Consider the following 15632-nt stretch of genomic DNA (forward strand, 5'->3'; position numbering starts at 1 on the left):
TTTTCTCACGTTAAACCATTCTTGCATTCCTGAGATAAATACTACCTAGTCTTGATGCCGTTATTTTTATTTCAAATAATTGCTTGATTCAGTTTGCTGATATTTTCATCAGTATCTTGATGTCCCACTTTACAAGTGAGATTTTTTTTCTTTGTCCAACATATATTTTAATGATGTGTCAGGCACTGTTCCAGGAGCTTGGGATTCATCACGGAACAAGATGGACAACGCCCTTGCTTTGTGGAGTTTACATTCCCGAAGGGGAGACAATGATAAAGAAAGGAGAAGTGTTTACTGTACTAGGTGTCTTAGTCAGCTCCGGCTGCCATAACAAAATACCACAGATGGGGAGGCTTAAGCAATAGACATTGTTTTTCTCACAGTTCTGGAAGCTGGGAAGTCCAGGATCAAGGCAGATTTGGTTGCTGGTGAGAATTCTTTTCCTGGCTTCTCGCTGTGTGCTCACATGGTGGGGAGAGGTTAAGGGGGAGTGGGGGTGTTGAGAGAGAGAGAGAGAGAGAGATTAACCTCCAACTGTAACATTGGAGGTTAGAGCTTCAATACGAATTGTGCAGGGGGAGTGACCACTCAGTCCACAGTACTAAACATTGTATACACAATGCAGAGAAGTCATCAGGGTTAGAGAAGCCACTGGCAGAGGATATATGAGCAGAGGTGAGTGAAGGTGGGGGAGGTGAACTGTGGATATGGGGAGAAGACTGGTACCCATAGAAGGAACAGCCAGTGCAAAGGCCCTGTGGTAGGAGTGTTCTCTATGTGCTGAGGACAGCATGGGGGCAAGGTGGAGGAAGGCAGAGTGGTGACTGGGGCCAAAGTCCCTAGTGCCGGTACAATCCAACTTATGCTGGGGTGGGGGAGGGGGGAGGGGTGTGTGGTTAGCCAGGAGGGTTCTTCAGAAGATTGGCCAATTTTTTTCTTTCACCCTGGGCTGCACAGAATGAACTCTGAGGAGCAAGAATAGCAGCAGGGGGTTGGGGGGCACGGGGGGGGCATTGGCCAGGAGGGCTCTTCAGAAGATTGGTCAATTCTTTTTCTTTTTCTCAATGTTCTTATCTGGTTTTGATATTAATGTGATGCTGGCTTCATAAAATGAGTGGGGAACTTTTCCTCTATTTACTAATTTACATATTTTGGAGGGAGAATGGCTTCTATCAGTGAGAGATAATCTGCTTATTATTTGAAGGTTTGGTAAAATTCATCTGTCAACATGCTGGATCAGAGGCCTTCTATGCAAGATTTTTGACTCTGATTCCACTTATTTAATAGCTCCATTCTGATTTTCTGTTTTCTCTAAATACACTGTAACTCATGTTTCAAGGAAATTACTTATTTTCACTCAAGTTTTCAAATGTGGTGGCGTGATGGATACTGTTTCACATCAAATTGTTCTTTTCATTTTAAAAATCTTAATTGTCGTTAGAATTGCATTCTCCTTTGCCTGCCTAGGTGTGCATTGTGCTGCCTTCTTTTCTTTCTTTCACTCAATCTTGCCGGACGTTTATCTGTTTACATTCGTCTCTTGAAAAATGGACATTGATTTTGTAGAGCTTGTCTCTGGTTTTGTTGATGTCTTGCCCGCTGTGTGATGTGGTTCTGCTCTGTGACTAGCCTGCTGTTCTTGTTCTAATTGGTTGAGTTAAGCCTGTTTATCAATTTTTAATCTTTCTCTTTTCTAATATCTACATGTAAAGTGCTGACTTCCCTCGAAGTAATTATTTAGCAAAACACATAGATGTGGATATTTTGGGTTGAGTTGTGTTTTTAAGTTTCTAAAAATATGGGTTTGGGGAAATGCTTTTGGGGTACTTGATCAGTTTCTGAGAGAGGCGTGCCTGCTCTAATGTCAGCTTATCAGTCCCTCTGATCTTCTCAAGCGCCTTAACAGATTTCAGAGCTGTCGACAAGTGTGTAAGAGCTCAGGTTTAAACTTTTCATCAATATAAAGCATCCCTCCTGCCCCCTTTAATGATTTTCACCGTGAATTCAATTTTGTTTGGTAATAATTTTACCTCACCTGCTTCCTTTTTGCCATCACTTAGTGAGAACATCTTTTTTTTTAACCTTTACTTTCAACCTTTCCTGGTTGAAATGTGTAACCCGTAAATAGCCTATTGCTCTACTTATTTGAGAAGACTGTTGGCTGGTATAGGTGTGGAAACCAGAGGTTTAACATGTAGTTCCTGTGGGCTAAAGGGAGGTGAGTCCCCTTCCCCAGCTAACCCAGGTGGTAGTCCGGCTCTCCTGCCCCGCGGAGGTCAGATTACTGGGACTCGGCCACGGGACGCGCGCTGCCTCCTCCAAACCCCTCTCTCAACACTTGCCTGTATCTGCCCCACTTCAAAGACCACACCTTTTTTTATTTTTCCAATTTGGGAGAAATTTATGTTAACATAAAATTAACGATTTTAAAGCTAACAATTCAGTGGTATTTAACACACAGTGGTGTGCAACTCCCACCTCTAACTCCAAAATATTTTCATCACCCCATGTGCCCAAGAGCCAGCCACTCACCCTTTCCCCTCCTCTATCCCCTGGCAAGCATGGCTCTGCACCGTTTCCCTCGTTTTCCTTGTTCTGGATATTTCATGTAAATGGAATCATGCAATATGAGGCCTCTGTGTCCAGCTTCTTGGGCTTAGTATTGTGGTTTTGAGGTTCCCCCATGTCGTAGCATGTAAAGACCCACATCTTTACTGATTTCCAGAACACGCACACACACACAGGCATTTTATGCCTCTGGGAACCTCACTGAGCATTTGGTGTGTGCGTTTGGGGCGTTCTCACCTCAGAACAGGTGCTCTCTGCTGGCTCCAGCCCACATGCCCCTCTGCCCCTCCATTTCCCTGGAGAACTAATACCTTCCTCCTCATCCACGGGACACATTCGCACTCACCTGGAAGCCCTTCCTAACCAGCTCCCTCTCCCAAGTATTCCTCAAGGATCTGCACCTGAAGAGCTCATTTTCCCCCTGGGTGCTGTTTTCTTTCCTCCATGGGGAGAGGACGGAGTGAGCGTGAGGGAAAGGAGCTGCCAGGACTTTTTAGCTGTTAGAGGAGCCTCGGGAGAGCTACTGTGAGATTCCATGGCCTGGTTTTCCCCGGACTGTCCCAACGTGTGGCTGTGGTCGCCCTTTCTGCAACGCACCCTGCTTGGGAGGATAAATTACATGGTCATCAGCAACAAGGGAGTCTGTATATTTCTGATTCAATTACAACCAATCTAAGGGGAGAAACCTCCGCTTTGCAGGGGCCATAGTCAGCCCTGGACAGGAGATGAAGGGGAGGTGAGCAGACACCAGCGGTGTCTGGTCAGGTGCATCTGAGGAAGGAGAGGTCAGCCCAACCAGGCAAAAGGCGAAATAAACGTCTTCTGATGATGACTTAGTATCACGTTTAGTTTGACCCCTGAAAGAGAACATGCCAAACGTGGACACAACTATTTCTGCTCACAGGTAAGTTAAATTCTTTGTTGTAACTAATCCTGTGTCCCCTAAGCAATCTGCCATTTTTTTTGTATTGTGGGAAAATATATATAACATAATGTTTACCATTTCAACCATTTTTAAGTGTATGATTTAGTGCATGGAGTACATTTGCAGTGTTGTGTGACATCACCACCATCCATGTCCAGAACTTTCTCATTGTCCTCAAAAGAAATTCTGTCCCTGTTAAACACTGACTCCCCCACCCCCTCCAGAGAGCCTCTATTCTCTTTCTGTCTCTATGAATCTGTCTGCTCTAGGGACCTCCTCTAAGTAGAATCATACAGTATTTGTCTTTTTGTGTATCTATTCATTTTCTAATTTTTTTCTGTTCATCATCAAGGCATTTAGTAGTTGCTCACCTCACAAGATACTGTGATGGGTGCACCTTCTAAGAACTTTCTGATGCATTAGCTTGATTTAGCCTCAATAACAATTCCATAAGGCAAATGCAGGACCATTACCCTAATGAGGCTCCAGTCCAGTGAAGGGACCTGTGTTGTCTAGATTCACACAACAAATGGCCAAATCAGTATGAGAAGCCCAGTTTATAGACTTTATTGTCTTTTTCTGGAGTATAGCAACTTCTCAGAAGTTGGGTATGATTTCTTTCCTCTGGAATCTAAACTTAAAGCTCAAGTAACTCAATTTTGTCCAAGCAAAGAGAAAATCATGTTGACTTTGTGAGCAGGTACTTAGGGGAGAGTCATTGTGTGATGGTCAGACTCACTGGGGCCCAGAGTGCGCAGGGGTGCCTCTGTCTGTTTGCACGGGAAGGGTCTTAATCTGCCACCCTGGGCTTCCCACTCCTCAAGTCTGCTGTCTTTACCAGGGTTTTCTCCTCCCCCAGGAGGGTTTAGGATGTACGAGAAAGGCTCCTCCAAAAAAGTTGGGCATTTCTCCAGGAGCCAGAGAAATCAACCAGGCTGGAACACAATTCCTCAGACAGGCTGGAAAACAATTTTGTTTTTCCAAGCTCTGAAATAATCAAGATCTCACTGTGTACATGTTTGCAAACAAGAAGGAACAATAAGCGCATTCAACACGTAGAGTTCTATTTGCAGTTCTATGGTGCAGGCCAGTCATTTGTTAGGACTTGATTATAGCTGTCACTTTGCGACAAAACTGGTGAGCCTGGGCCCTGGTCAGAAATGCAAGCTGGCTGTCTTGTGAATGCAGAGGCCCACCTTTCCCTGTTGAGCGCTAGATTCTCACGGAGATGGAGGAGGTCGGCTTAAACAGTGGAAAGTTTCAACAGCAGAGTAAACAAGACCACCATGAATTGATCCTCTGAGTTTGAGGGATTTTTCGCTTTAATGTGGCAGCTCCAAGCACATGCCTGGGTATTCTACCTACACTTAACAACGTTAAGACTAAGATTTGCTTTGATGCAAGAACACTAATTTTCTATTGACTCAAGGAAATCAGTGTAGGGACACCCGTGGCCAACACAGGTTTTGTCGGTGAGATTCCCCAGCCATCACTTGTCCCTTGCAGGAGTGATCTTCCCAGTAAATCCATGTGGTCTGGGGCCCTCGCCTCTGGGCCCTGCTGCCACCCAGTTACAACAGGCAGAACTAACTGGAAAGGTCTGGGGGAATTTTGGGACTAGGATCTCTGACGAAAAACCAACCATATACAATTTCTCAAACTTCCACCCCGCGCCACCTGAATCTTTCCTGCCGTTGATAATCCTGTTACTGGAGTATAGTAATGAAAATAGTATGAATGCCATCAAACACTCCCCAAGTGGATCCCTTAGGCCAGGCACGATCCTAAACATTTCACCTTTAGGAACTAAACTTTTAGTCCTCACAGTTCCAAATGGGATGGTTTCTGTCTTTATTGTTCATGTTTTACAAGTAAAGACACAAGACACAGAGAAGGTACCCACTCATCTGCCTGGAGCCTCACAGGCAGGTGTTGGAGGGGAGCTCACACTCCACCTCCTGGCCCCAAATCCATGCGTCTGACAGCTGGGCTGTACCATCTCTCAGGGTGGCAGGCCAGGCCAATTCTGATGTTGAGACTATTTACCTCTGGGCTGTATGTGGGGAAAAAATGTATTCCATTAAAATTACCATAGTGAACAAAAAACTACTGAGACACATTGAAACTGTGCAATAGAATAACTTTTTGAGTGGTTTTGTACCTCCTGATTGCTGAATATTTATATATCTTGAAGCTGTGTTGTGTCACCATGTCTTTCTGTAATTTACATAATTCAAAAGATCATAATGTGAATCATATTTCTTCATCAGATCATATCATTCTGATAGTAGGACTTCCATCAGAACGGACTGGTTATCAAAGAGGCGTTTAGCCTAATACTAATACTAATAATAATAGTATCTGCTTCATTTTGAGCATTTGCTCTGTGCTAAAGGCTTTAATAAACATTATTTCATCTAATCCTCACAAAACACTTCCACCAGGAGATAGTATCATTATTAACCTTTCCCCCCACTTTTTTTTAAATAAAGAAGAGAATGAGGCATAGAGCTACTCAGAAACTTGCCTGAGGTCATCAAATACTAACAAGTGGATTCTCTGCTGACACTCAGCAGACATGTGATGGTAGCTGTGAGGAAAAAGAACTGGGACTTAATTATGCTGATTTAAAAAGGCAAAATGATGCTCAAAGGTGATGATTGATCAAGAAAAATCTAGTAGATTGTGATTCCCAGACTTCACAATGATGTTACCAAAAAGAAAAACATACAATAGCCTCTCATATGAATATATATGAGATGCAGAAATCCAAAATAAAATATCAGGCAATTGAGTCTTTCCCTATATTAAAAGCATAACACACCATTCCAGGAGTGCAAGGATAGTTCAGGATTAGAAATCTCTTAATATTATTTATCAGGAGACAAAAAATATGATTATTTGAATATATTTGGAAAATATATTTAATGAAGTTTAATATCCAGATATTGATTACATTAAAAATACTACGATAGTCTCTTAGCCAATGAGGAATAGAAGGACACTCCTTTAAAATGGCAGCGTGTCTGCTGGAACTGTCAATGACTTCACATCGCTTACTAGTGGAATGCTAGAAACCTTCCCATTGAAGTCAGGTGGAAGACAAGGATGGCCACTATCACCCCATTATTTAATGCTGCTGTTCTAGAACTAAGTCAATGTGAAAATACACATGCAGAAAAAGATAGGAATATTAGATGGGACTTTTGGAAAGAAGAAGACAAATGGTAATTATTTGCAGGTATTGTAACTGTTAGCATTTGATGACCTTGGGCAAGTTCCCAAATAGCTCTGTGCCTCACTCTCCTCTTTATTTAAAAAAGGGGAGAAAGGTTAATGGTGCTATCTCCTGGTGGCAGTATTTCATTAGGATTAGATGAAGTAATGTTTATAAAAGCCTTCAGCACAAAGTCACAGAACAAGTGCTCAAAATGAAACAGATACCACTATTATTAATATTAGGTGAAAGGCCTCTTTGATAACCTTGTTGCTAACCTGGGAAATCTAAGAGGGCCAACTGATAGACTATAAAAACTAAAATGTGAAGTAGGTAAGCTTGCTGCCCCCGAACACACAACACACAATCTAATGGAAAAAGGTAAAGGACCCTGAATGGGCAATTCTCAGAAAAGGAGATAAATGGCTTTTAAACATTTGGAAGGATGCTGAGCTTCATTCAGAAGAGAAATGAAATGAAAACAATACTGAGATACTAGTTTTCACATGTTCGACTAGCGAAAGTCAAAAAGATCAGTGCCATCCTGAGATGAAGGTGAGGGTGTCCTGTTGTTCCTGTTGAAACAGAATTTGGTTCGGCCCCCACGGGGAACAATCTGGTCCAACCTCCCACCATTGCAGATGTCCACGCCCTTTGACTCATCCACCAAGCCATACCTGGCAATTTATCCAACAGGTATGCCCACATGTGTGTGAAATGGTATCTTTACAAAGTGATTTACTACTGTGGTTTTCTGAAATAGCAAAAGATTAGAAACATTTTAAATGCCAATCAACAGGAATGGTTAAATACATGATGGTATCCATACTAGGATGGAGAAGCTAATAAAAGAGCAGGAGGACCCTTTTCTTTAGTTACTAATATGGGATCATCTCCAAGTTACACTGTAGAATGAATAAAGGCCAGGCTCAGAAGAATTATCACAACATAGCCAGGAGAATGCACGTGTGTATGTGTGTGAGTGTTGGCATCGGTATGAAATTTCTCTAAATGTCTAGGTAAGAAACTGACAACATGTTTCCAGGGCTGTGAATCTTGGTAGGAGACTTTTAGCTCAATAACCTTTTTAAAAAACTTTAAAAGTTTGTATCATAAATGCTATAACATTTCAAAATTAAATTAAAACAGACAAATCTTGATAAACCATCATATAAACGAAGTCATATACACTAACTAGTTCAGGGAAGTACACTAGAATGACAGATCTTTTTTGCAATACTCACAAATTCAGAATAAAATACTGAGATATGTATTTAACAAGAAGTGTACAGGACCTGAAAAACCACATAATACATAATAGTATCTATCTAGGTAGCAATATTTATCAAAATCCTCAAAATCATGTATAACTTTTGACCCAATGATTTCTCTTCTAGGAATTCATGCCAAGGAAGTAGTCATAGATGAGGACAACGATTAACTTATCACAACCCTGCTTATAAAACTAATGAATTGGAGCAAACTAAATGAATAATGATATGAGTGAACCAATTCATTAAATAAATTTTGCATTGTACACATGTATTGGACCCAAACTTGTGTCCCCTCTCAGATTCCCCAGATGGCCTGCTGCTCTCCTTCGGGCTTGGTGTCCGCCTGCACACAGTCCCTCCATCACTAAACTTAGATGAGGACTGCAAGTCAGGGCTTCCTGAGCAGATGCCAGCATGCCGGATGGCACTGCCACAAACAGCGGGAGGGTAGCTCCCACTGGGGTGACCCCTGACCTATTGGAAACTGGGCAGGTGCACCCCCTCCTCTTTCTCCCCTCAGGGAGTCACTCCATGGGTGGTTCCTCTTGCAGCCCTTCTGGGGAAGCTCCGGCACCCAGGGAGCGTGTCTGCTGCACAGCTGTTCTATCTATGGGCAGCTTATCCTGAGATTGCAGCCCCATGCTGCTGCATCATCACAGCCAATTGCTTTGTGCTTTTCCTTATGCTTTTCTTCCCTTTCTTTCTTTTCTTTTTTTTTGTATCTTTATTATTATTATTATTATTATTATTATTATTATGGTATCATTAATATACAATCACATGGGCAACATTGTGGTTATAGATTACCCCTATTATTAAGTCCCCACCACATACCCCATTACAGTCACTGTCCATCTGCATAGAGTCACTACTTGTCTTCTCTGTGTTGTACTGCCTTCCCCATGCACCCCCCTGTATTATGTGCACTAATCATAATGCCCCTTAATCCTTTTATCCCTCCCTTCCCACCCACCCTCCCCAGTCCCTTTCCCTTTGGTAACTGTTAGTCCATTCTTGGGTTCTGTGATTCTGCTGCTGTTTTGTTCCTCCAGTTTTTCTTTGTTCTTATGCTCCACAGATGAGTGAAATCATTTGGTACTTGTCTTTCTCTACCTGGCTTATCTCACTGAGCATAATACCCTCCAGCTCCATCCATGTTGCTGCAAATGGCAGGATTTGTTTTCTTCTTATAGCTGAATAATATTCCATTGTGTATATGTACCATATCTTCTTTATCCATTTATCTACTGATGGACACTTAGGTTGCTTCCATTTCTTGGCTATTGTAAATAGTGCTGCGGTAAACATAGGGGTGCATGTGTCCTTTTAAATCTGGGATCCTGTATTCTTAGGGTAAATTCCTAGGAGTGGAATTCCTGGGTCAAATGGTATTTCTATTTTGAGTTTTTTGAGGAACCTCCATACTGCTTTCCACAATGGTTGAACTAATTTACATTCCCACCAGCAGTGTAGGAGGGTCCCCCTTTCTCCACATCCTCTCCAGCATTTGCTGTTGCTTGTCTTGTGGATGCTGGCCATCCTTACTGGTGTGAGGTGATATCTCATTGTGGTTTTAATTTGCATTCCCTGATGATTAGTGATGCAGAGCATCTTTTCATGTGTCTGTTGGCCATCTGAATTTCTTCTTTGGAGAAGTGTCTGTTCGAATCCTCTGCCCATTTTTTAATTGGATCATTTGCTTTTTGGTTGTTGAGGCACATGTGCTCTTTATATATTTTGGATGTGAACTCCTTATCGGATATGTCATTTATGAATATATTCTCCCATACTGTGGGATGCCTTTTTGTTCTACTGATGGTGTCCTTTTCTGTACAGAAGCTTTTCAGTTTGATATAGTCCCACTTGCTCATTTTTGCTTTTGTTTCCCTTGCCCAGGGAGATATGTTCATGAAAAAGTCGCTCATGTTTATGTCCAAGAGAGTTTTGTCTATGTTTTCTTCTAAGAGTTTAATGGTCTTATGACTTACATTCAGGTCTTTGATCCATTTCGAGTTTACTTTTGTGTATGGGGTTAATCCAGTTTCATTCTCTTACATGTAGCTGTTTGGTTTTCTTTCCTTTTCTTCTCACCATCTAGCCCTTCGGCCTGCACATCCCAAAGAAAGTATCCATGCTCTAATCCTCATCCAAGGCTGTATTTTCCAGAGGCTCTATGTTAAGACATCATGCCAAGTCATTACTTCAAGTGACATGGAAGCCTGTATTGTTCGCACATATATTTCACTTTCTCTATATTATGTTGTGACATCTCAGTTACCTTTCTGACTGGGGAGAGACCACCCCTCCTGGGCTAGCCAGTTCTCAGAGCTGCAGAGGGCTCAGCTGGGGGACACCTTTGACACACACACCAAGTAATCCATAGCCCTTGCCTCTGTCTGGCTCGCAGACCCCAGGAGGCATATCCTTCGCCCTAATCACCCTACGGCCAAGGACCAGCAACTATAGCCCAGACCTGCCAGAATTACTCAAACCAGTCCCAAGCTGTGTGCCCTCTGGGCCGTCCCTCTCCGAGGAAACTGATAAATGATGGCCTAGGTTGTCCCTCGCTCCTGCCCCTTCCGCGTCCTGCCTGCCGCAGTGCTGGACCCGCATGGGGTAGCCTGCCTCCCTTTCCTAGGATCTGGGCGTGTACAGTGAACTCTGTTTCCAGAGCTTCCCCTGTGTGTCCTCTTGTGCCCCTACCTGACTGACCATCACATAAAAGAACACTGAACAAGGGTTATTTATGACACAGAAAAGTAATCACATTGGGAGCCTAAGAAAGCACATGTATAAAACAATATGAATACCTTTCCATTCTTGTACAAAAGAACAGAAAAGAAGGTTGGAAGGCAAACATCAACATATTAATGGTAGTTAACATCGGAGGGAAGATGGTGGGGGACAGTTTCTTTTCTGTACTTTTATTTCTGAATTCTCCACGTGGATTAAAAAACCCCACTTGTACCAGTTATCTATTGCTGTATTTAAAAAGGTCCCAAAGCTTAGTGGATTCAGACAACAGCCATTTTATTTGTTGATGATCATGTGGGTCAGAAATTGGGGAGGGGCTCCGCCGGCAGCTCTGCCGGTTTCCCTGCAGTCCTTGTGGCTTCCCTGTGGTCCAAGGTGGCCTCACATGTCTGGCAGTCAGGGCTCACCTGCAGGGCTCTTGCTCCGAGTACCAGTGCGGGCTTCAGTACCTGGCAGCAGCCTTCCCAGAGGGTAGATATGGAAGCTGCAGGGCCTCCTGAGTCCTGTGCCTAAGCTGACACAGTGTTGTCACCACCCCAACCTACCTGTCAAAGCAAGTCACAGGACCTGCCCCCCTCCAGGGTCTGGAAACAGACCCCTGCTCCGCTGGGGGTGGGGAGGGTCTCCGTGTGAAGAGCCTAGTGTACAAGGATGGGAAGAATGGTCAAATTCTCCTTGTGAACATTTACAGACTGTCTACCATACCATTTTAAAGAACTTTTTAGTTTCTTCTGGTCTGTGTACCTAGAGTGAGACAATAATAATGGCTAATACTTATATACTGATTATTTTGTGCAGGAATCAAGATTCTAATTGGACTTGAAAGAAAAAATTTTAAATATTAAGTGAGGCCTCCAGTGGATATTTTTACCAAAATAGATGAGCTCTTCCTCTCCATCAGTTTGAATTAGTGAGATTTACAGCGTATGTATCAGGGAAAGAAAACTTCTTTAATGTAGCTCCTGGCTGCTGGACAGATTGTCAGGTGTGTGCTAGTGATTTAAAAAATGAATTTCTCACAATTCTACAGTTAAAACCCTGCCCACTTCCCAATCTTGACGATGCGATAGGATAGGAACCATCCCCTGGTAGCTTAGTATTCTTAGGTTAGCAAGAAGATGTCTAACATGACTCAGTGTTGTTCTTGAGAAATAATTAGCTACCTAAATGGAATAGAGCTCCATGGAATGCAAGTATATATATCTTTTATAACATTTAAATTTGGATTCAAATTATCCAGTGAAAAATAGTCACCTTAGCTCTTAGTCCATTTGGCTATGTATCGACATTATTAAAATGCTTTCCTGGTCTTTATGCAAATTGGTTTTTTTAAAAAACAATTTATCTCCTAGCAACCCAAAGCGAAATAAGCACTGAAAAATGGCATCTCAAGGAAGATTTGGGGCTTGTAATCCAAGTAAATTCCTTGGGTTTCTTTGTTGATTGTCTAAATGAATAAATGGTGGGTTTGTGCCTATAGGTGTATATGCAGCTGAGTCACTCGATAAACTGAACTTTTAAGCAGCTAATTAAATCGTCAAGTTCACACAAACAGTAAAATCTAGTGCACTTGTTCACCAATTCTAATCCTCAAGCTGAATGGGCGAACCCAACGGGGAGTTACTGATGTGCCCTTGAAGGACTAGGCCGTGCTCTGGAGGATGGGAAGTGTCTTTCTCTTTCTAGAGATGCCCCCTGGCTGGGGGAGCTGGCAGCCCCCTCACCACCCAGTTTTGCTTCCTCTGTGTGAAGCGTGCACACTGTCTGTGCTCTAGAGTCTAGGTTGAGAATTAAACCTCGATAATGGGGGTAAAAGTGCTTTCCACCTAGGCATCGCAGAGGTGAGAGCCCGTGGCTGTTCTCACGGAGGAGGCAGCAGTTAGGTGGAGTGACCCAGAGGGTGCCCCCCTGCCCCTGCTCACCCCACCTTCCGAGCCTGAGGGGCTGGGTCCCTTTGCTTCCTTCCCTCATCAGACATTGGCCATGACCAGCCGTCAACCAGCAGGCTTAGCTCATTTTGGAACCTGGGCAAGGAGGGTTTGGGGTCTTGAAGGCTCCCAGACTCTAAATTTAAATCTGCCCCTGCCTCCCTCCCTAGCAAACCTCAAGCTCTATGTATCAGTGATTTCTCCCATCCCACCTCCGCTTGTACTTCCAACTCACCAGGCACTGGGGGTTAGGAAGGCACTTAAAACTCGTAAGATCCATCTAACTGGATGTGTTTTAGGATATCCTAGGGAAACTCTCTCCTTCCATTCATCAGGCACGCATATAATTTGGAGCAAAGGTTTTGACAAAAGATCCTATCACTAAAGAGTAAATGAGAATTTCAAAATATTTTTCACACCTTAGGGCAATTGACATTTTAGATTCATGGTTTTGCTTTCCCTTGCTAGAAATAAGACTTTCACTTGCCTGACCTTAATGAAGGCTAAGGAGATGCTTTCATAGCTCAGACAAGTGTAATATGTAGGAAGCTAGCCATAAAGACCAAGGGGACACTGCCGGCTGTGAAACTGATCCTCCAAAATATTATTCTCCACGTCTAATAGAAAACACCTCTTTAGAATTGGATGTTCATTCACTCTTTCATTCAGCTAGTATGTATTAAGTGCCCAGACAGAAGGTACTTAATAAATAGTGTTGGCCAAGGTCAACTATATCCCTGCTTTCAAGGAGCTTACTTCAAAATGGGGAGACAGAAGGTAAGCATTCATGAATGGAAAAACAAGATTCCTTTCAAGAGAGAATATGCTAGAAATGCAGTAAGACAAGAAGTTGTCAGGGAGGCCTCGCTGAGGAGGACCTTGGCTTTGAGCCAGGAGTTGAACGATCACGAGTCCTTGGTGTGACAAGCAGGGCAGAGCAGCAAAGGCAGAGGCATGAGCAAGTGGCAAGGCCCTGGGGCAGAAATGGTTTGGGGTGCTCGGGACCTTGAAAGGAGGCCTGAGCAGCTGGGTGCAGTGTGCAGGGGAAGGGAAGGAGGCAGGGGGTCAGAAAGGGATTCATCAGCAGGGCCACGGGCTCTGGTAAAGTGTGGGCATTTTGATCTCGGGGCAGCAGGATGCTGTGGGCACATCTGGGTTAGGTTTTGGGAAAGTCACCCTTGCTCTTGTGAGGTGAGCCAGTGGGGGTGCAGGAGAGAGATGAGCGGCACCTAGCCACAGGTGGTAGCCGAGGAGAGTCTAGAGCTACAACTGACAGCACCTGCTGACAGACAGGACAGACAGGATGAGGGACGGGAGGCGTGGAGGTCGAGGCACCCCACCTTCCCGTGGTCCTGTTCAAGGAAAGCCGAGCCCATTGGGTGCTGAGTAAGCCCACAGCCAAGCCTGGCTGTGTATATAGACTGTGCTTTCTGAGCCACTGATAACCCCTGGGGCCTGTCCTTGTTATCTTGGGGAAAAGAAAATCCAAGTCAGAGAAGGATGGAGAATTTAGTACTGTTAAATGAAGACAATTTAATCCCAGTCGGAATTTCATTTCTGTACCAGCAAACAAGTTCTACTCCATCGCTGTCCTTGTGTGATGCAGGGATTTATTTTCATGGTCCAAAGTAATCAAGTTGAGCTAAACCAGAATCCAGTTCTGATGTGAATTTCACTTCAGCAGCTTCAAAGCCTGTGGGCTTGGATGCTGGTATTACCAGCAGCTCTCGGAATAGCATCCTCTCCTCACCTGAAGCTGGAGGAGCTTTGGGAAAATGCTGTTGCCGTGGATTCTCTGGGAAAGCGCTCCTTTCCCTGCGGGGCCCTGCGGCAGGAGAGCACAGCCTCCCTCCAGAACGCAGGACTCTTGTGGACTCAATTATTTAAAAGCTGGGGAAAATGCACTTGATGAAGAATGACTATAACGCTAGTAAATAGAGCCATTTCATACGTAACGTGTCATTCGTTCATCTCAGCAGCTCTGTGGGTCACAGAGGCTTGTCCTTTCAACCCCTCTTTCTCCTCCCTTTGCCCAAATTCCCCTGAATCCAGAAGCCGGGACTCCTTGCAGTCCTGTGTGCGGTCTCTAATTCCGTCTGCGGAAGAGCCGAGAAGGATAGGAGATGGATCGTGCAGGGCACAGGGTCAAAGGAAGTAACGTGAGAAAAATCCTTCTGCTACAATTTCAAGTAAAAAGAGCAGGATTCAACATTGCCTGTACGATATGGCAGGACTATAGTCAACATGTGCATGTGCCTAGAAAAAAAGGACTTGGATGAAATATTGCACAGTATTCACTACAGTTGTTTGGGAATGTCAGGATTTGGGATGATGTTTTTACTCTGAATTAAAAAAATTTTCCCCCATGATTTAAATCATGAGTATTTGTGGCCGACTTTATTGCTTTGTCCGATCAGTAGGGCATCTGAGACTTTTTAGAAAGCTTCTTGCCTGGCTTCGGCCCTGGGCTGCTGCTGTGGGCTGCCCATCACTGCATCCCACGTGCTTGTTGGAGGGAGGGACACACACGTGACCCAGACTGAGCCACCAATGCCACCCCATCCCTTGACCCCAGTTCAGGGATGGGCGTGGGGCTCACGTCAGGCTACACCTCGCCCTTGCTCTGGTCCTAGGAGGGAGAAGAGGAAGGCAGACAAGAGCCAGAGCGACGTGGTGTGAGAGAGACTCAACGCGCCGCTGCTGGCTTGGAAGGTGGCGGGGAGCGGGAGCCCGCCATGCCGGCAGTTTACAGAAGTCGAAAAGGCAAGAAGGTGGATTTATCCTGGAGTCTCCGACACCTTGACTTGAGCTCAGGAAGACCCATTTCAGACTTCTGACTTCCAGAACCCTACGATAATAAATTTGTGTTTATTAAATAAACTTAGGTTTGTGGTCACCTGTTACCAACAGCAGTAGGAAACATGCAAAAGGGAGATCCCAACTCCTAGAGCTTGTTCAGGATGCCA

General features: G+C 44.1%; 1 long non-coding RNA gene across 1 annotated transcript in view; it reads left to right on the forward strand.

Annotated features, from left to right (window-relative positions):
- Positions 1-392: 392 nt before the first annotated feature.
- The window catches only part of LOC118971069 (uncharacterized), a 29787-nt gene continuing 14547 nt past the window's right edge, over positions 393-15632 (forward strand). The window contains exon 1 of the long non-coding RNA XR_005059341.2: positions 393-428. This is a non-coding gene — a long non-coding RNA (uncharacterized lncRNA). The remainder of the gene's footprint in view (positions 429-15632) is intronic.

This window comes from Manis javanica, chromosome 7 (genome assembly GCF_040802235.1).
Source record: "Manis javanica isolate MJ-LG chromosome 7, MJ_LKY, whole genome shotgun sequence".
NCBI classification, from domain to species: domain Eukaryota; kingdom Metazoa; phylum Chordata; class Mammalia; order Pholidota; family Manidae; genus Manis; species Manis javanica.